Below are 22,225 nucleotides of genomic sequence, written 5' to 3' on the forward strand. Positions count from 1 at the left end.
GGGCTCCAATCAAAAGCCAGCACACCCAGTAGGCTTATTCCTCCTGGAGGACGGCTGGCAACCCTTTACATAAAAGGTTGTAACATTACAACCAAATAGTTTTCTATCTTTCTACAATTATTCCCTGATTCAATGATTCAGCGATAAAATGGATAAGGTAGGCTACTTCAAAGCAAAGTAGCTAATACATGTTTATCTATAACCTTGAAAAGGCTAAAATATTAATGTTTCAGGGGAGATCTATGCACAGCATGGAAGTTATTTGTCAATTAGGCTATTCTTTGGATATTTTTAACATTGTCTGAATTACATAGCCTACTATTTAATAGAGGGGAATCCCAGCTTTCAAATAACAATGTCAGATTTATTTCTCAACAGTGCTGGTGTTGTGCCAAAAATCTCCCCCCTGCCAGAATTCTCCCCCCTTCGCGTTCTTCATTGCTGCGACTTGCTTGCTAGTTGAGATATCTGCTCTTCACTCAGTTTTCGGTTGAGCTATTTATTTCAAGTGTATGTGGTGGTTCTAGCTTGTATGGCGCCCTTGGCAAACTCCCCCCTTCAGCGCCTGCGCCCGCCCCCTCCCGCACCCGGGGGAGCCCATGTCCGCCCCCGGCAAGATGCCGCCCTGGGCAGCTGCCCATGTCGCCCGTACCTAAATCCGCTACTGATTTGTATTAGTCTATAAATAAATCTCTTTGCCAAAATTCGTCATCTCTCCCATGTCTTATTCAACTAGTATTTTTGAAAGCGTAAGGATAATAATTCAGCCATAGTTGTTCTGAAATGTGTATTGTTTGCCTACATTTGACACCCTCCTCTATGTTTAATATAACACACATACATTAATTAGTAATTTTGCTTGCCTATCCTGATGTGAAGATTGTTCTATAGAAAGTATTTGACTCTGATGTGCGCCACAGAAAGTATTTGACTCTAGCCACAATATTAAGGAAATTATTATGAGGGGGGGGGGGATTCTGTCAGGGGGGAGATTTTCGGCACGAGTCAAAGACATTAATGCTTATAGCTAAATAGTTAACTAGCGAGATCAGTAGCCATGCTACAAGCTATGTTTTGAATCGACTATATAGTAAGTATATCATTATTTTGATTGGCTACCTGCTTCTGAAATGTGTCTCTCTCCTCGGGCAACGGCACGGCACACTCACACACAGATGATGCACATCACACTGTGTGTGTGCTGGCCTAATTCTGATCATGTCTGATATGTCGACTTTTAAGTGAGTGATGATATATTTAGGAAAGAGGAAAACACTATATTAAAATTCCATGACTTTTCCAAGATTTTCAAGACCATAAGAACCCTCATTTGACAACTTGGAACACCGTATCCTGCCCATTCAGGCTGGCGCATTCTCAATCTGTGCATTCTGAAGCTGACACCATATACTGTAGACTGGCACGCATACACCGGATTCACAGACTAGCAGCAAATAAACTTAAACAAAGCGAAATAAGGACATGAATTCCCACTCTCCGTTGCTATTCAATGCCGCTCCCGTCTTCATTCCGCTTTGATCAAACTTTTTGTGTGAATCCAGGCCGGTGATAGGCCATTTTGTTTTATAGAGGAGCTGAAACGCAGTTCCCCAAAAATTGAAGGTGCTGGTACAACCCTCCAGACAGCTTAGACCCAAGACAAGCACTGGTTGTTTGTTTTATATGTTTCACTGCCATGCTCGCTGGCAACGTTCTTGTCCCATGCTCGCTAGCTAGCCAACTAACTATGGCGAACACAGTCACGACCTCTGCAGACAGAATAAAAGCAAAGGAGCTGCATTTGCGTTTGTTTAAGCTGTTTTCTTTTGACATTCATTTGGATACATCCAAATTAAAGATGATGCCTAAGTTTGCCTGGCAAAGCTAGAAAATGTTGGCTTCTCGTCAAGACACTCAACACTGTACATTACGAGGAAATCGCATTGCATATCAAACTCTAGGCTAGAAACTAGCTACCTTAGCTAAATAGTTTGTTGCTAGCAAACCTGCCAAGATGACAACCAAATGAACAAATATTTGCTTGAAACAGATGGTAAAACTAGAAACATGGGAGGATTTGACAGCATAGAGCCACTTGTGTCATGACTGCAACAGTAGGGACCAGAGCAATTCATGGTCAGCACTCACCACGTCAGGTCATCAGATGCTCCCAATAAATAGATGTCTATTATAGATGTCTGTTTTTCCTCCTTGAACCTGCATTTACAATGTATACAATTTCAGTTTGTGTGGTTGTTGGTTTAGCTTTCTGTAACTTTGCAGCATGTAAAGTTGTGTAGGCACATGTTGCGTCATGATTTCAAGGTGTCCGGGATAACTATCCGAACAGAGTCCCGATATATTTTACAAATGTAAGTTATCTGGTTTAAATACCCATTTGAGAATTCCCTTCTAGCCAATCAGAAACGAGTATTCAACAACGCTGTGGTATAAATCAATATAGAAATGCGTTTACAGCTGCATCACAGAGTCCTACAATAACTAATTAACCTACTTTTAACTCTGTCAAAAATATGACTTATAGAATAGCGATAGAATAGCAATGCCGATGCCTAGTATCCTCATAACATTTGTTTGTTGTTTTCAGTTTGAGAAGCTGTGGTTTAGTGTCTAGCGCGTGGAACTGGAAAGCCAAATGTATATACGCCACAGCAAGAGATCCACTGAATGTAAACAACCTTTGAACTGCTTTCTGATTAGCCCGGATAACATATAGTTGTCTATGAGGGGCTATAGGAGTCATTGACCTGGAAGTGATGCTTTTCCTCTGGCTGTAGGCTGCTACGGTATACTACAGCGTGATTGGCTCCATGGCTACGGCCCTGCCTGCCAGCACTGTGGCATCACACGAGCTGTAGCCAACCAACAGCAGCCATGGTCTGAACTGACACAGTGTAGGATGTTATCAGGAGCATAGAAAAAGACTTGGAGGAACTGTATGCTGTTTAACAGTGTAATATGGAGGATGTCTACATTTCCCATGTTGCTTGGGTGGGGCATTCCCTAGTCAATATTACTCTGTACAGTTCTTATCTACCGATACGCTGTAGACTCTTAAAATATCATAACAGTGCTGGTATGTGTATCAAACAGCACCTCTACCACGATTAAGACTATACAATAACTTTTGCATAAAGAGATGACTTTGGAGTTTCACCTCTGGTGGTCCACTGTGTTCCTGATACCTGACTCAAAATGTCAGAGGTCATGTAATCTCCTTTCAAAGACAAATGTCAGGATTAGACTGTTTACGATGAGGCAGGTTATGACTAGCTAGCCTGGCTCACTCTACAAACCCACAACTTGGACACAAAGCCTGCAGACAATGTATGACTCAAATGTCCAGCACAGATAAATCTGTGGTTTAGAGCAGCACAATGTGATACTGAATATCTGTCGTTTTCCCAGTTAAACAGGGAGTAACTTATGGGAAAATAAGGTCTTGTGTTGTGTTTAGTTCCACAGAATAGCCCATAGCCAAAGACTGTTTGCTTTATTTTTTTCTTGAAAAAATGTATCATTCTTTTGTAGGACTGTGGTGAAAGCCAGCCACATTCTTTACTGCTTGGAGAGCCCTATAATTGCTTCCAGCAGGTTCTGAGGGTTTTCTGAGACACTGTTAGACTATGAGATGTCTTCATTAAGCATCATCACAACTTAAAGGGGCAATCTGCAGTTGCTTCATCCATTTCTGGGCTTCTGAATTAATTAAATGAATCCATTGATTCTTGAAGAATATAACTTAGAAACACCTCATGAGCTCAGTTCAACTGTCACACTCCATGAGAACCAAAAATATAAGCTTGTTTTACTCCAATGTTTGTAAACAAAGCAAAATGTAAACAAACACTATATACGGTAGCCTCAAAACATGGTTAAAACTACAATTTTGATATCATGGATGGTCAGTCCTTGCATCCATAGTTCTGTCTAGGAATGTGTCCAGCCCTATCCCTCAGATTTTTACCGAAACAGGGGTGGGGATTTGGCTTTGTAATTGTTTCAACTGCTGATTGACACATTAAAGATGTTTTTCTCAATTCAGATGAGATAAGAAATGTCCAGGTCATACATTTACACAGCTAACAACTGCTTAATTAAACTTATAGTAGTCATTAGTACATTCATGATACCCCTGATCAAATCATCACTTAACTTTAATACAGACCCTATTGTACTGTGCCTTGCATCCTCCCACAAACAAACAGTCTTAAAAAACTGAACAAAGTGGAGACTAGACTACTACTATCTAGACTACTGTGGCCTTTCCTAGGACAGGCTGAGCACTGCTGGAGCCAAGCTGTTAGAGACCTGGGTCGGAGCTCTGGGTCTGAGCTCGGGGTCTGGGTCGGAGCTCTGGGTCTGGGTCTGGGTCTGGGTCTGGGTCGGAGCTCTGGGTCTGAGCTCTGGGTCTGAGCTCTGGGTCTGGGTCGGAGCTCTGGGTCTGGGTCGGAGCTCTGGGTCTGGATCTGAGCTCTGGGTCTGGGTCTGAGCTCTGGGTCTGGGTCTGGGTCGGAGCTCTGGGTCTGGGTCTGAGCTCTGGGTCTGGGTCTGAGCTCTGGGTCTGGGTCTGAGCTCTGGGTCTGGGTCTGGGTCTGAGCTCTGGGTCTGAGCTCTGGGTCTGAGCTTTGGGTCTGGGTCTAGGTCTGGGTCTGCGCTCTGGGTCTGGGTCTAGGTCTGGGTCTGAGCTCTGGGTCTGGGTCTGAGCTATGGGTCTGAGCTCTGGGTGTGGCTGGGTGCATTCCATCCTAACTAGACTACTGGCTCTGAGGGATCATCAAAACACTAACCCTACTTTATTCCCTCACTGGGAATGGTCACATGCTGGGTTGTTGGATGGCAGAATAGCTTATCACAGTGGATATAAGTTAGCTATCACTTGTCGGCATATATCATTGTTGTCCTACATGATAATTGAGAAGGTTCTGGTTAGATGGTGTTGAGTAGTCTATCAGTTTACTGACATAGCTGAAAGTTTAATTGCTTTGGCCTACTTGAGGAATGCAGAATATCCTTCTTTCACTCCTTCTCCATATGTATCTCACATGCTTTAAAGTATTTGCAGGACTCATTCCCCAAACTTGGCTCGAACAATAGACTCCCATTTCAAAATGGGTTAAACGGTCGCCTTATCCCTTGAGCTCAGATTGTCTTCTCTGAGAACGAGAGCTTGTGCTCCAGCCTACAACAGCAGAGGAGTATCCAACCACACGTTGTGGTGACTGACACACAGACTCAGCATCTCTCCTTCCACAGTCGCTATTATGGCACAACACTGGGGCTCACATCAACACAGAGTCGTGTTCCTTCACAACACCCAGGTCTGGGGAACTCACACTCACTAGTGGCCTTGCCTCTATTGATCTGTGATTTACTGTATGGGTTTACTGTACTTATCATTAAGGAGAACAGTATTGAGGCTGAAGTGGCATTTAAGAGGTGATAAAGCAAGAGCAACAAAAATTCACACTTTTAAACGTAAATACAAAAATCACAAGAAATCCACATATTCATGAGATATTAGCTGAAAAAAGGAGTTGGGTAAGGAATTCCGTCCAGCAGTGAGAGAAAGGTTCTGTTTAGCTCAGTGTGTTAGAGCATAGTGCTTGCACCATGCCAGGGTTGTTGGTTCAATTCCCATGGGGGACCAGTAGGAAAAATGTATGCACTCACTACTTTACATTGTTCTGGATAAGAGCATCTGCTAAAAGGAAAAGGCACTACAGATGAATGTAGAGAGAAAATACTACTGCGTCAGTCCCTTTAATATGAAGTCTACAAAGAGTCTCTAGAGTGTTCAAACACCACCAGATGCTTTTTTGAGGAAACCAAAATGAATTTACCAGATTCCCACTTTTACAAGTGTTGGCACAGTTATATGTATTTTATCCTTTCCTAAAATAACATGGCATTGGTGTCATTTTAACCAAAAAGCTTTAGGTTAAGATATATGCCATAATGTTTATTTCAAATGATAAGCTTTATAGTGTAAAGTTACATGGAATGGAAACCCGCTGTCCTTAAGTACAGTAGCTGCCTGACAGATAAATGGTTGCCTGAAAATAAGAATGCAATTCACAGGAGGCTGCTGAGAACGGATCATAATAATGGCCGGAACGGAGCCAATGGAATGGCATCAAACACATGGAAACCTTGTGTTTGATGTATTTGATACCATTCCACTATTCTGCTCCAGTCATTTCCATGAGCCCTTCCTCCCCAATTAAGATGCCACCAACCTCCTGTGGTACGCATTCCTTTTTCTGTTTAATAAGCCAACGGCAGACCAGTTTCCTCTTTGTGTTACCTGGTAACTCACTGGACCAGTCATACCAGTTTCCTCTTTGTGGTACCTGGTAACTCACTGGACCAGTCAGACCAGTTTCCTCTTTGTGGTACCTGGTAACTCACTGGACCAGTCAGATCAGTTTCCTCTTTGTGGTACCTGGTAACTCACTGGACCAGTCAGATCAGTTTCCTCTTTGTGGTACCTGGTAACTCACTGGACCAGTCAGATCAGTTTCCTCTTTGTGGTACCTGGTAACTCACTGGACCAGTCAGATCAGATTCCTCTTTGTGGTACCTGGTAACTCACTGGACCAGTCAGATCAGTTTCTTCTTTGTGGTACCTGGTAACTCACTGGACTAGTCAGATCAGTTTCCTCTTTGTGGTACCTGGTAACTCACTGGACCAGTCAGATCAGTTTCCTCTTTGTGGTACCTGGTAACTCACTGGACCAGTCAGATCAGTTTCCTCTTTGTGGTACCTGGTAACTCACTGGACCAGTCAGATCAGTTTCCTCTTTGTGGTACCTGGTAACTCACTGGACCAGTCATACCAGTTTCCTCTTTGTGGTACCTGGTAACTCACTGGACCAGTCATACCAGTTTCCTCTTTGTGGTACCTGGTAACTCACTGGACCAGTCATACCAGTTTCCTCTTTGTGGTACCTGGTAACTCACTGGACCAGTCAGATCAGTTTCTTCTTTGTGGTACCTGGTAACTCACTGGACCAGTCAGATCAGTTTCTTCTTTGTGGTACCTGGTAACTCACTGGACCAGTCAGATCAGTTTCCTCTTTGTGGTACCTGGTAACTCACTGGACCAGTCAGATCAGTTTCCTCTTTGTGTTACCTGGTAACTCACTGGACCAGTCAGATCAGATTCCTCTTTGTGGTACCTGGTAACTCACTGGACCAGTCAGATCAGTTTCCTCTTTGTGGTACCTGGTAACTCACTGGACCAGTCAGATCAGTTTGCTCTTTGTGGTTCCTGGTAACTCACTGGACCAGTCAGATCAGATTCCTCTTTGTGGTACCTGGTAACTCACTGGACAAGTCATACCAGTTTCCTCTTTATGGTACCTGGTAACTCACTGAACCAGTCTGATCAGTTTCTTCTTTGTGGTACCTGGTAACTCACTGGACCAGTCAGATCAGTTTCCTCTTTGTGGTACCTGGTAACTCACTGGACCAGTCAGATCAGTTTCCTCTTTGTGGTACCTGGTAACTCACTGGACCAGTCAGATCAGTTTCTTCTTTGTGGTACCTGGTAACTCACTGGACCAGTCAGATCAGTTTCCTCTTTGTGGTACCTGGTAACTCACTGGACCAGTCAGATCAGTTTCCTCTTTGTGATACCTGGTAACTCACTGGACCAGTCAGATCAGTTTCCTCTTTGTCTCAGATGGTATGATTCATGTTCACACCAGTCTTAACTTATTCTACCTCAGCAATTCCTGCTCCTCCTTAATCTGAACACACACTTTCTCTCTCACACACACACGCACACGCACACACACACACACACACACACACACACACACACACACACACACACACACACACACACACACACACACACACACACACACACACACACACACACACACACACACAGTCACAGTAATTCACTTACAGCCCATTTCTATTCTGCTGTTTATCAGAGTGGAAGGAAAAGCCAAACAACGTTGGGCTCTAAGTATCATGAATATTCATATAAAAGAGATTGATGAAGTCTTTTTATGGTCCCTTCTAAGGCAATACTGAGGATGTGTTATCCTAATCACTCTGCAATCCCTAATCAAATCACATTCTCTGCCTTGTGCACAATGTGCAGGGGAGACAACAATGTTGAGTCAGCAGCAATTTAGAAGCTGAGAGACGCAAGTGAAAGTCATGGAGAAAGTTATGCAAAAACTCAATCATGAACACAATTCACAGTTTCATCACTAATCCAGTGTTGTCACTGCCTTCCTGAAGACAAACAATGTATACGAAATGCTTCAGTCTGGTTTTAGACCCCATCATAGCACTGAGACTGCACTTGTGATGATGGTAAATGACCTTTTAATGGCGTCAGACCGAGGCTCTGCATCTGTCCTCGTGCTTCTAGACCTTTGTGCTGCCTTTGATACCATCGGTCACCACATTCTTTTGGAGAGATTGGAAACCCAAATTGGTCTACACGGACAAGTTCTGGCCTGGTTTAGATCTTATCTGTTGGAAAGATATCAGTTTGTCTCTGTGAATGGTTTGTCCTCTGACAAATCAACTGTAAATTTCGGTGTTCCTCAAGGTTCCGTTTTAGGACCACTATTGTTTTCACTATATATTTTACCTCTTGGGGATGTCATTCGAAAACATAATGTTAACTTTCACTGCTATGCGGATGACACACAGCTGTACATTTCAATGAAACATGGTGAAGCACCAAAATTGGCCTCGCTAGAAGCCTGTGTTTCAGACATAAGGAAGTGGATGGCTGCAAACGTTCTAATTTTAAACTCGGACAAAACATAGATGCTTGTTCTAGGACCCAAGAAACAAAGAGAACTTCTGTAAAATCTGACAATTAATCTTGATGGTTGTAAAGTCATCTCAAATAAAACTGAGAAAGACCTCGGCGTTACTCTGGACCCTGATCTCTCTTTTGACGAACATATCAAGACTGTTTCAAGGACAGCTTTTTTCCATCTACGTAACATTGCGAAAATCAGAACTTTCTGTCCAAAAATGATGCAGAAAAATTAATCCATGCTTTTGTTACTTCTAGGTTAGACTACTGCAATGCTCTACTTTCCGGCTACCCGGATAAAGCACTAAATAAACTTCAGTTAGTGCTAAATACGGCTGCTAGAATCCTGACTAGAACCAAAAAATTTGATCATATTACTCCAGTGCTAGCCTCCCTACACTGGCTTCCTGTTAAGGCAAGGGCTGATTTCAAGGTTTTACTGCTAACCTACAAAGCATTATATGGGCTTGCTCCTACCTATCTTTCCGATTTGGTCTTGCCGTACATACCTACACGTACGCTACGGTCACAAGACCCAGGCCTCCTAATTGTCCCTAGAATTTCTAAGCAAACAGCTGGAGGCAGGGCTTTCTCCTATAGAGCTCCCTTTTTATGGAATGGTCTGCCTACCCATGTGAGAGACGCAGGCTCTGTCTCAACTTTTAAGTCTTTACTGAAGACTCATCTCTTCAGTGGGTCATATGATTGAGTATAGTCTGACCCAGGAGTGTGAAGGTGAACGGAAAGGCTCTGGAGCTACTAACCGCCCTTGCTGTCTCTGCCTGGCCGGTTCCCCTCTCTCCATTGGGATTCTCTGCCTCTAACCCTATTACATGGGCTGAGTCACTGGCTTACTGGTGCTCTTCCATGCTGTCCCTAGGAGGAGTGTGTCACTTGAATGGGTTGAGTCACTGACGTGATCTTCTTGTCTGGGTTGGCACCCCACCTTGGGTTGTGCCGTGGCGGAGATCTTTGTGGGCTATACTCGGCCTTGTCTCAGGATGGTAAGTTGGTGGTTGAAGATATCCCTCTAGTGGTGTGGGGGCTGTGCTTTGGCAAAGTGGGTGGGGTTATATCCTTCCTGTTTGGCCCTGTCCGGGGGTATCATCGGATGGGGCCACAGTGTCTCCTGACCCCTCCTGTCTCAGCCTCCAGTATTTATGCTGCAGTAGTTTATGTGTCGGGGGGCTAGGGTCAGTTTGTTATATCTGGAGTACTTCTCCTGTCTTATCCGGTGTCCTGTGTTAATTTAAGTATGCTCTCTCTAATTCTCTCTTTCTCTCTTTCTTTCTCTCTCTCTCTCGGAGGACCTGAGCCCTAGGACCATGCCTCAGGACTACCTGGCATGATGACTCTTTGCTCTCCCCAGTCCACCTGGCTGTGCTGCTGCTCCAGTTTCAACTGTTCTGCCTGCGGCTATGGAACCCTGACCTGTTCACCAGACGTGCTACCTGTCCCAGACCTGCTGTTTTCAACTCTCTAGAGACAGCAGGAGCGGTAGAGATACTCTTAATGATCTATTAAAAGCCAACTGACATTTACTCCTGAGGTGCTGACTTGCTGCACCCTCGACAACTACTGTGATTATTATTATTTGACCATGCTGGTCATTTAAGAACATTTGAACATCTTGGCCATGTTCTGTTATAATCTCCACCCGGCACAGCCAGAAGAGGACTGGCCACCCCTCATAGCCTGGTTCCTCTCTAGGTTTCTTCCTAGGTTTTGGCCTTTCTAGGGAGTTTTTCCTAGCCACCGTGCTTCTACACCTGCATTGCTTGCTGTTTGGGGTTTTAGGCTGGGTTTCTGTACAGCACTTTGAGATATCAGCTGATGTAAGAAGGGCTATATAAATACATTTGATTTGATTAGTCCTTACACATGTAGGATCTAAATTTGAACCAGTTTGCTACATCAGAAAAATAATCCTGTAGCAACAGGAAATGTCAATTATTATTTGGATTATAATTAATGGACATTTTTGTAGGGATTGAAACATTCTTTCTTAAGGGTACATTTCAAAGTGGAAATTACAAACTTTAGAAGCCATTTAAAACCTCAAATACACTACAAGTTTAACATTTTCAGGAAAGTTCTCTTCCAACCGGGTGATCAAATTAGGATACTACATTTGTAGACCTCTAGAGCAGGGTTCCCCAACTGGTGGTGCCAGTTATATACACTGCTTGAAAAAATAAAGGGAACACTTAAACAACACAATGTAAAACCAAGTCAATCACACTTCTGTGAAATCAAACTGTCCACTTATTGTCCACTCAACACTGATTGACAATAAATTTCACATGCTGTTGTGCAAATGGAATAGACAAAAGGTGGAAATTATAGGCAATTAGCAAGACACCCCCAATAAAGGAGTGGTTCTGCAGGTGGTGACCACAGACCACTTCTCAGTTCCTATGCTTCCTGGCTGATGTTTTGGTCACTTTTGAATGCTGGCGGTGCTTTCACTCTAGTGGTAGCATGAGACGGAGTCTACAACCCACACAAGTGGCTCAGGTAGTGCAGCTCATCCAGGATGGCACATCAATGCGAGCTGTGGCAAGAAGGTTTGCTGTGACTGTCAGCGTAGTGTCCAGAGCATGGAGGCGCTACCAGGAGACAGGCCAGTACATCAGGAGACGTGGAGGAGGCCGTAGGAGGGCAACAACCCAGCAGCAGGACCGCTACCTCCGCCTTTGTGCAAGGAGGAGCAGGTGGAGCACTGCCAGAGCCCTGCAAAATGACCTCCAGCAGGCCACAAATGTGCATGTGTCTGCTCAAACAGTCAGAAACAGACTCCATGAGGGTGGTATGAGGGCCCGACGTCCACAGGTGGGGGTTGTGCTTACAGCCCAACACCGTGCAGGGCGTTTGGCATTTGCCAGAGAACACCAAGATTGGCAAATTCGCCACTGGCGCCTTGTGCTCTTCACAGATGAAAGCAGGTTCACACTGAGCACATGAGCACATGTGACAGACGTGACAGAGTCTGGAGACGCCGTGGAGAACGTTCTGCTGCCTGCAACATCCTCCAGCATGACCGGTTTGGCGGTGGGTCAGTCATGGTGTGGGGTGGCATTTCTTTGGGGGGCCGCACAGCCCTCCATGTGCTCGCCAGAGGTAGCCTGACTGCCATTAGGTACCGAGATGAGATCCTCAGACCCCTTGTGAGACCATATGCTGGTGCGGTTGGCCCTGGGTTCCTCCTAATGCAAGACAATGCTAGACCTCATGTGGCTGGAGTGTGTCAGCAGTTCCTGCAAGAGGAAGGCATTGATGCTATGGACTGGCCCGCCCGTTCCCCAGACCTGAATCCAATTGAGCACATCTGGGACATCATGTCTCGCTCCATCCACCAACGCCACGTTGCACCACAGACTATCCAGGAGTTGGCGGATGCTTTAGTCCAGGTCTGGGAGGAGATCCCTCAGGAGACCATCCGCCACCTCATCAGGAGCATGCCCAGGCGTTGTAGGGAGGTCATACAGGCACGTGGAGGCCACACACACTACTGAGCCTCATTTTGACTTGTTTTAAGGACATTACATCAAAGTTGGATCAGCCTGTAGTGTGGTTTTCCACTTGAGTGTGACTCCAAATCCAGACCTCCATGGGTTGATAAATTTGATTTACATTGATAATTTTTGTGTGATTTTGTTGTCAGCACATTCAACTATGTAAAGAAAAAAGTATTTAATAAGAATATTTCATTCATTCAGATCTAGGATGTGTTATTTTAGTGTTCCCTTTATTTTTTTGAGCAGTGTATATATATATACACAGTTGAAGTCGGAAGTTTACATACACCTTAGCCAAATACATTTAAACTCAGTTTTTCACAATTCCTGACATTTAATCCTAGTAAAAATTCCCTGTCTTAGGTCAGTTAGGATCACCACTTTATTTTAAGAATGTGAAATGTTAGAATAATAGTAGAGAGAATGATTTTATTTCAGCTTTTATTCTTTTCATCACATTCCCAGTGGGTCAGAGGTTTACATACACTCAATTAGTATTTGGTAGCATTGCCTATAAATTGTTTAACTTGGATCAAACGTTTCGGGTAGCCTTCCACAAGCTTCCCACAATAATTTGGGTGAATTTTGGCCCATTCCTCCTGACAGAGCTGGTGTAACTGAGTCAGGTTGGTAGGCCTCCTTGCTCGCACACTATTTTTCAGATCTGCCCACAAATTATCCTATAGGATTGAGGTTAGGGCTTTGTGATGGCCACTCCAATACCTTGACTTTGTTGTCCTTAAGCCATTTTGCCACAACTTTGGAAGTATGCTTGGGGTCATTGTCCATTTGGAAGGCCCATTTGCGAACAAGCTTTAACTTCCTGACTGATGTCTTGATGTTGCTTCAATATATCCACATAATTGGACTGGTGTCAGTCCCTCCTGCAGCAAAGCACCCCCACAACATGATGCTTCCACCCCCGTGCTTGACGGTTGGGATAGTGTTCTTCGGCTTGCAAGCCTCCCCCTTTTTCCTCCAAACATAACGATGGTCATTATGGCCAAACAGTTCTATTTTTGTTTCATCAGATCAGAGGACATTTCTCCAAAAAGTACGATCTTTGTCCCCATGTGCAGTTGCAAACCGTAGTCTGGCTTTTTTATGGCAGTTTTGGAGCAGTGGCTTCTTCCTTGCTGAGCGGCATTTCAGGTTAGGTCGATATAGGACTCGTTTTACTGTGGATATAGATACTTTTGTACCCGTTTCCTCCAGCATCTTCACAAGGTCCTTTGCTGTTGTTCTGGGATTGATTTGCACTTTTCGCACCAAAGTACGTTCATCTCTAGGAGACAGAACGTGTCTCCTTCCTGAGCGGTATGAAGGCTGCGTGGTTCCATGGTGTTTATACTTGCATACTATTGTTTGTACAGATGAACGTGGTACCTTCAGGCGTTGAACCAGACTTGTGGAGGTCCACAATTATTATTTTTTTTCTGAGGTCTTGACTGATTTCTTTTGATTTTCCCATTATGTCAATCAAAGAGCACTGAGTTTGAAGATAGGCCTTGCAATACATCCACATGTATACCTCCAATTGACTGAAATGATGTCAGTTAGCATATCAGAAGCTTCTAAAGCCATGACATCATTTTCTGGAATTTTCCAAGCTGGCACAGTCAACTTCGTGTATGTAAACTTCTGACCCACTGGAATTGTGATACAGTGAATTATAAGTGAAATAATCTGTCTGTAAACAATTGTTGGAAAAATTACTTGTGTCATGCACCAAGTAGATGTCCTAACCAACTCGACAAATCTATAATTTGTGGAGTGGTTGAAAAACGAGTTTTAATGACTCCAACCTAAGTGTATGTAAACTTCCGACTTCAACTGTATATATAAATATATATATATGTATATATTTATATATATATATATATATATATACATACATACATATATACACACGTATATATATTGTTGAACATAAAAGATTGTAGAAACACAAAAGCATTTCCACGCCTAATAGATATAGGTTAGATGATCGTAATCAAATGGAAGCAAGATTTGAAGTGATTATGTTTTAGTCAAATATTATTACAATTTTGGAAATATGTTCCAAAGTATTCCTATGCATAACAGAGAGATACTATGTGGTCTTATACAAACGTAAACAAGGTTTGAAATTATGTTTTAGTCAAATATTATATCTGTTTGGGTTTCTTGCGGTCAATTTGCAGTCTACAAATGATTTGTAATTATGTTTCGGCCCCCTGACCATCCGCTCAAGAAAAAGGTAGGCCCACGGCTGAATTTAGTTGATGATCCCTGCTGTACAGTGTGCATCTTACCTGGCTCCCCATGGCTGCCAATCCTGCCATGTTTGAGACTGTCTCTTCCAGCTGAATAATGGCAGAAAAGCAGAACCAGACAGAATGTCTCCGTGAGACAGCAGTCAGCCGGTAGAGGATTCCTCTGGTGAAAACAGACAGGAGACAGGAGGTTGGAAGTTGTTCTGTCTCACTGCTGTACCCTCCTCTTCATCAGGGTGGGTACACACACACACATACTTTATTGACTCACACTCTGCTTCTCATCTGCCTTACAAGTTTACACAGGATCACAGAGAGCTGGGCTGAGGCCTTCTGCCCCCAGGGGAGCTGAATTACGGTAACGCCTTTAACTTTACAGTTCTTTCCACAAACACAGTGTACAACTATTTCCCTTTTCATTCACCTTCGTTATACTCTAAAAAAATATTCTCAAATATTCATCCCCCGACCCACCCATATGGTGGGAGAACTTCTCTGTTCTACACCTAAGAGGCTGTAACTTTGGAACTTCATGATTCGCTTTTGGTCGTTTGCTGTAAAAGCCAAATGAAAGATGGAAATAAGGGGAAAGTCACTGTGTTTGCTAGGACCAGCTGTGTTAGTAGCTGTCAGTGTGTTTACTAGGACTAGCTGTGTTAGTAGCTGTCAGTGTGTTTACTAGGACTAGCTGTGTTAGTAGCTGTCGGTGTGTTTACTAGGACTAGCTGTGTTAGTAGCTGTCAGTGTATTTACTAGGACTAGCTGTGTTAGTAGTTGTCAGTATGGATACTAGGACTAGCTGTGTTAGCTGTCAGTATGTTTACTAGGACTAGCTATGTTAGCTGTCAGTGTGTTTACCTGGACTAGCTGTGTTAGCTGTCAGTGTGTTTACTAGGACTAGCTGTGTTAGCTGTCAGTGTGTTTAATAGGACTAGCTGTGTTAGCTGCCAGTGTGTTTAATAGGACTAGCTGTGTTAGTAGCTGTCAGTGTGTTTACTAGGACTAACTGTGTTGGTAGCTGTCAGTATGGATTCTAGGACTAGCTGTGTTAGTAGTTGTCAGTATGGATTCTAGGACTAGCTGTGTTAGCTGTCAGTGTGTTTACTAGGACTAGCTGTGTTAGCTGTCATGTGTTTAATAGGACTAGCTGTGTTAGCTGTCAGTGTGTTTACTAGGACTAGCTGTGTTAGCTGTCAGTGTGTTTACTAGGACTAGCTGTGTTAGCTGTCAGTGTGTTTACTAGGACTAGCTGTGTTAGTAGCTGTCAGTGTATTTACTAGGACTAGCTGTGTTAGCTGTCAGTGTGTTTACTTGGACTAGCTGTGTTAGCTGTCAGTTTGTTTACTAGGACTAGCTGTGTTAGTAGTTGTCAGTATGTTTACTAGGACTAGCTGTGTTAGCTGTCAGTGTGTTTACTAGGACTAGCTGTGTTAGCTGTCAGTGTGTTTACTAGGACTAGCTGTGTTAGTAGCTGTCAGTGTGTTTACTAGGACTAGCTGTGTTAGTAGCTGTCAGTGTGTTTACTAGGACTAGCTGTATTAGCTGTCAGTGTGTTTACTAGGACTAGCTGTGTTAGCTGCCAGTGTGTTTACTAGGACTAGCTGTGTTAGCTGTCAGTGTGTTTACTAGGACTAGCTGTGTTAGCTCTCAGTGTGTTTCCTAGGACTAGCAAATGTTAGCTGTGAGTGGAAAATCAGTTCCCGATTATGAGGATAAATGTTCTTTCATCCTAACAGTTTATCCCACAGAGAAGACTCTGGAAGATAAAGACATCTGGAACAGAATGGATCATCTTCCTAAGCGTCATCCTACACCGACAGGCAACAAACCCATTGTTATTAGAAACAGGCCAAATTGGATTTCTCAGCTAATTACTTTAAACCCTGCAGGATTCATTGCGATGTTTGAAAAGGAATGATTTCATCATCACAATAGGGAGATCATATGGGTGTGGAGTGCACAGGAATCTCCCTACCTCCCTAAAGACAAGTCATCTGTATGCTAACTGGACTTTGAAAAACCTTGAAGAAATTCCCTCAGTGTCAGTGACTCCAATAAATGTAAATGACTGCTTATTATCAAGTCCTATCTTCTGCTTAATTGCTGCTTGCTTTCACTGGATGTTTCTTTGAGGCATAAAACACATGATTATATGGTTGGAAACTAGATTTATCACTGTCTACTACTTTAGTCTGATCACCAATGTTTGCTGCAATCTATCTAGTCAGCAGTATAATTGATTTGAAAGGAATGCCTTGGAATGTTAGCTAACATAGCCTTCACAACGTTGTCTCCAGTGAATACTGGTAATTACCTTTGGGGAATGTAGATCTGAGAACCAGTGGGGTGTTTCTACTGATTTACTTTCTGGGATCTTTTTTAGGTTTTTCTCCCCCCCCCCCCCCCCCCCCTGTTCAAATTCTTTATCTCGAAATCCCCCAAACTATCCTAAAGGGGACAAGAAAATTGCATACGCTCAACATTTGTGATGATTGGCCAGCCTGTCATTGCAAATAAGAGTGTGTTCTCATCTGGATGAATAAAGTTGATAATGCTTCTTCTATTGCAGTCCCACCTGAAACAACACAGATCCATGGTCTGTAATATCAGTTGCAGAAACCAACATGCACACACTTGACAATATTTCCCAACATTACATTCATATTTTGTCGATGACTCCAGTAGCATTACAAAGCAAGAATAGTATGGAGAACAAACAAGAGCTGTGGAGCAATATTTCAGTTTCTATCATATTTTACAGTCACTTCTGAGAAGCCACATTATAAAAAAAACATCTGTTTACAAACATCAGGTTTTTCAAATCATTTGTTAACAAGCAGATGACTGCTCTGGACCGTCTGCAGGACAACATCTGTAGCTCTGGACCGTCTGCAGGACAACATCTGTAGCTCTGGACCGTCTGCAGGACAACATCTGTAGCTCTGGACCGTCTGCAGGACAACATCTGTAGCTCTGGACCGTCTGCAGGACAACATCTGTAGCTCTGGACCGTCTGCAGGACAACATCTGTAGCTCTGGACCGTCTGCAGGACAACATCTGTAGCTCTGGACCGTCTGCAGGACAACATCTGTAGCTCTGGGGAGAGGAGAGCTGCTCCTTGGTCCAGTTCAGTTGAACAATTCTCTGATTGTTTGAAAGTTGGATGGCGACACAGTTAGGAACGCCCTTTTTTGGTGAATATGACGAAGTAGAGTGATAACACATTTTATAAAACAACAATTGTTTAGAATCAAGTGCCAGAATAGGGAACATATTGAGGTTGACCCAAATTGATTTCTTGTTCCACCATGTCCAAGGCATCTGTATCCCAATCGTGCTAAAGTATCATACCATGCAGATGATTTAAGCCAATACATAGAAACATGATCTCTCTCCTAGGGAATACCAATATTTGAAATGTTTTTCAAGGCACACACATCTTTATTTTAATTTCTTATGACACTACAAGTATATAGTGAGAATTAAATAACTCTTGTTAGCTCAACTACAAAAAGTAGACACATTATACTTCCTTTTGGATCGTTAACTTGTCATTTAAATAACACACATTCCCTTGGTTTCACATGGAGGGGAAGCTGAGTTCTAGAGTTCTAGAAGACTGAATAGGAGGTTAAAACCGAGCTGCCAGTTGAGAATAAAACAAAGCAGACCCTTCCAGTGGTCTGTCAGTCATAGTGGGAGCAAGAATGTTTCACATTAAATGACTCACATTAAGAAGGAAGGTTGTAATTATATTTTCCGGGCTGAAACATTGAATACAGGATCAGGGACTACACTGAGCTAAAAGTAGTAATGTAGAAATTTAAAAAGTCCTAGACCAATGTTAATGTAGCAAGTTGTATTTATTTGTATGGGGACACATATAACTCATCAGGGTTTGTGTCAGTTGAAAGCTATTTTCTTATCTAAATATGAATCCAGTAGTTGTCCCCTGCTATTTAAATACATTCTCTTATCGCAGCACTAATATTTGAATAAAATATAAAGTAAACCAGTTTCATATAATAGATGTTTTCAAATGTTTTCTTGCGCGTTTCAAATAAAAAGGTATTGCTCAGAATCAAAAGTTTGACAACAAAATGCACCCAATAACCTCAGCCTATTTAAAAAAATATATCTTTAAAAGCCTTGGTAATAATCTGAAGTCAAGAAGAAGAAAAGCATCCCTTTAAGAAGATAATGATTTCGTCTGGGTTTAGAGGCTTAATGCAATCAGTGTTAATCCTTTAATCTGAGAGGAAATTATCTCCGACATGAAGTTCATAACCCTAACCAGTAATGTGTAGGCCGTCATTGTAAATAAGAATTTGTTCTTAACTGACTTGCCTAGTTAAATAAAGGTTACATAATTTTTTAGATATATTTTTTAAATAATGGGTGTTTCATTGGTAATTAGTGTTTTAGTAGAAAACTAGGAGCAATAGTAAAAGCTAGTTAATACATAAGAAGTCCTTCTAGACGGGAAGTAATAATATTGCAGTAATAAATCTTTAACATCATTTCAGGGTTGATCAATGTCTCTATTGGAAGTTGTCACTCATATTCAATAATATGCGTTGAAACAGCTCAGCAGTTGATCACATCTTTAATAAAACACGTGACAGGTCTACAGAGTTTGTGTGTGGAGTGCAGACATAACCTCCTGCTCTTGGAGGAGTTCTAATGGATGTTCAGTGGTTCCTGGTGTTCTGTGGATCCTGGATGTCCACCCACTGTCTCAGCTATAACCTTCCTCTGTCCTCCCTACAGCTGCTGCTGCTGCTGCTGCTACCAGTAGACCCAGACAGGATGGACCCCCTGTAGACAAATCCGACCCCTCTCCCGTCCCCTCCTCCCCACCCCTCCTCTGCTCCCTTCCTCCCCTCCTCTCCTCACCTCCTCTGCTCCCTTTCTCTCCTCTCCCAGCCAGTGGATCAGTGGTGGTGGTGGTGGTGGTGGAGGAGGTGGTGGAGGTGGTGGAGGAAGTGGTGGTGGTGGAGGAAGTGGTGGTGGAGGTGGAGGAGATGGTGGTGGAGGTGGTGGAGGAGGTGGTTGTGGTGGTAGAGGAAGTGGTGGTGGAGGTGGATGAGGGGGTGGAGGGGGTGGAGGAGGTGGCGGTGGTGGAGGAAGTGGTGGAGGTAGAGAAAGTGGTGGAGGAGGTGGAGGAGATGGTGGTGGAGGTGGTATAGGAGGAGGAGGAAGTGGTGGTGGAGGAGGTGCTGGAGGAGGAGGTGGTCAAGGAAGTGGTGGTGGAAGAGGTGGGGGAGGAAGAAGTGGTGGTGGAGGAAGTGGTGGTGGAGGTGGTGGAGGTGGAGGAGGTGGTGATGGAGGTGGTGGAGAAAGTGGTGGAGGTGGAGGAGGTGGTGTGGTGGAGGAGAGGGTGGATGAAGTGGTGGTGGAGGTGGAGGAGGCGGTGGAGGAACTGGTGGTATAGGAAGTGGTGGTGGAGGTGGTGGTAGAAGATGTGCTGGTGGTGGAGGTGGAAGTGGAGGTGAAGGTGGATGAGGAGGTGGTGGAGGAAGTGGTGGTGTTAGAGGAAGTGGTGGCGGAGGTGGAGGAGGTGGTGGAGGAAGTGGTGGTGGTGGAGAAGGAAGTGGTGGTGGAGGAATTGGTGGTGTTAGAGGAAGTGGTGGTGGAGGTGGTGGAGGTGGAGGAGGAGGTGGTGGAGGTGGAGGAGGTGGTGGAGAAGGTGGTGGAGGAAGTGGTGGAGGTGGGAGATGTGGTGGAGGAGGTGGTGGTGGAGGTGAAGAAGGTGGAGGAGGAGAAGGTGGTGGCGGAGGAGATGGTCGAGGAAGTGGTGGAGGAAGTGTCGGAGGTGGAGGACGAGGTGCTGAAGGAAGTGGTGTAGATGGATGTGGAGGAGGAGGTGGTGGAGGAGGTGGGGGGTGGTGGAGGATGTGGTGGAGGAAGTGGTGGAGGTGGAAAAGGTGGTGGAGGAAGTGGTGGTGGAGGAGGTGGTGGAGGAAGTGGTGGAGATGGATGTGGAGGAGGTGGTGGAGGAAGAGGTGTAGGTGGTGTAGGAGAAGGAGGAAGTGATGGTGGTGGAGGAGGTGGTGGTGGTGGAGGAAGTGGTGGTGGTGGAGGAGGTGGTGCGGGGAGAAGTGGTGGTGGTGGATGAGGTGCTGGAGGAAGTGGTGGAGATGTATGTGGATGAGGTGGTGGAGGAAGTGGTGTAGGTGGTGTAGGAGGAGAAGGAAGTGGTGGTGGTGGAGGAGGTGGAAGTGGTGGTGGTGGAGGAAGTGGTGGTGGAGGAGATGGTGGTGGTGGAGGAAGTTGTGGAGGTAGAGAAAGTGGTGGTTGTAGAGGAAGTGGTGGTGGTGGATGTGGTGGTGGTGGTGGAGGTGTATGTGGTGAAGGAGGAGGTGGTGGTGGAGGTGATGGAGGTGGTGGTGGTGGAGGTGGTGGAGGTGGTGGTGGAGGTGTTGGACGCGGTGGACAAAGTGGTGGTGGTGGGGGAATTGGTGGTGGAGGTGGAGGAGGAAGTGGTGGAGGACGTAGTGGTGGAGGAGGTGGTGGTTGAGGTGGTGGTGGTGGTAGAGGGAGTTGTGGTGGAGGTGGTGGAGGAGGTGTTGGTGGAGGTGAAGAAGGTGGAGGAGGAGAAGGTGGTGGCGGAGGAGATGGTGGAGGAGGTGGTGGAGGAAGTGTCGTAGGTGGAGGACGAGGTGCTGGAGGAAGTGGTGGAGATGGATGTGGAGGAGGTGGTGGTGGAGGAGGTGGGGGTGGTGGAGGATGTGGTGGAGGAAGTGGTGGAGGTAGAAAAGGTGGTGGAGGAAGTGGTGGTGGAGGAGGTGGTGGAGGAAGAGGAGGTGGTGGAGGAAAGGGTGGTGGAAGTGGTGGAGGAGGTGGTGGAGGTGGAGAAGGTGGTGGAGAAAGTGGTGGTAGAGGAGGTGGTGGAGGAAGAGGTGGAGGAGGTGGTGGAGGAAAGAGTAGAGTTGGTGGTGGTGGTGGTGGTGGTGGTGGTGGTGGTGGTGGAGGTTGAAGTGGTGGTGATGGTGAAAGTGGTGGAAGTAGTGATTGTGGAGAAAGCGGTGGAGGTGGTTGTGGAAGTGGTGGTGGTGGTGGTGGTGGAGGAAGTCCTGGTTGTGGTATAAGTAGTGGAGGAAGGTGTGGAGGTGGTGGTGGTAGAAGTGGTGGAAGTAGTGATTGTGGAGGAAGCGGTGGAGGTGGTTGTAGAAGTGGTGGAGGTGGTGGTAGAGGAAGTGGTGGTAATGGGGGTGGAGGAGGTGGTGATGTTGGAGGTGGTGGTGGTAGTGGTGCATCCAGACATCCTGTTCTGTCTCTCTGGCCTGAGAAATGTGGTTAAACTTTGTGGGCCACAGCTGGCGAGGCAGATGTTTAAAGTTTAACCACATTTCTCAGTGTTGAGAAAACCCCCTGGCTTAGCCTAACAAGGAGTAGACTGCTTTATTATGACAACAGAAAGCTAGATGTCCTATTTGTTCCAACGAATAGTAGGGTGGTGACTGGACATGATGTCAAGCAGCACTTTGTTTTTCGAGTGACTTGCTGAGTTTGATCACTACACTGTCTACGTTGAGAGACTGAGCTTAGACACATTCTGTAAATATATTTTTTTTAAACGTCAAAATGGAAGGATACACAACCATTTTTATGGATATTCAGCAAGATAACA

At 44.7% G+C, this 22,225-nt stretch overlaps 1 pseudogene; it reads left to right on the plus strand.

Annotated features, from left to right (window-relative positions):
* The window catches only part of LOC120058134, a 33,615-nt pseudogene extending 11,677 nt beyond the window's left edge, over positions 1–21,938 (plus strand).
* The last annotated feature ends 287 nt before the right edge of the window (positions 21,939–22,225 follow it).

The sequence above is a fragment of the Salvelinus namaycush genome, chromosome 13, assembly GCF_016432855.1.
Source record: "Salvelinus namaycush isolate Seneca chromosome 13, SaNama_1.0, whole genome shotgun sequence".
Classification (NCBI taxonomy): Eukaryota; Metazoa; Chordata; class Actinopteri; order Salmoniformes; family Salmonidae; genus Salvelinus; species Salvelinus namaycush.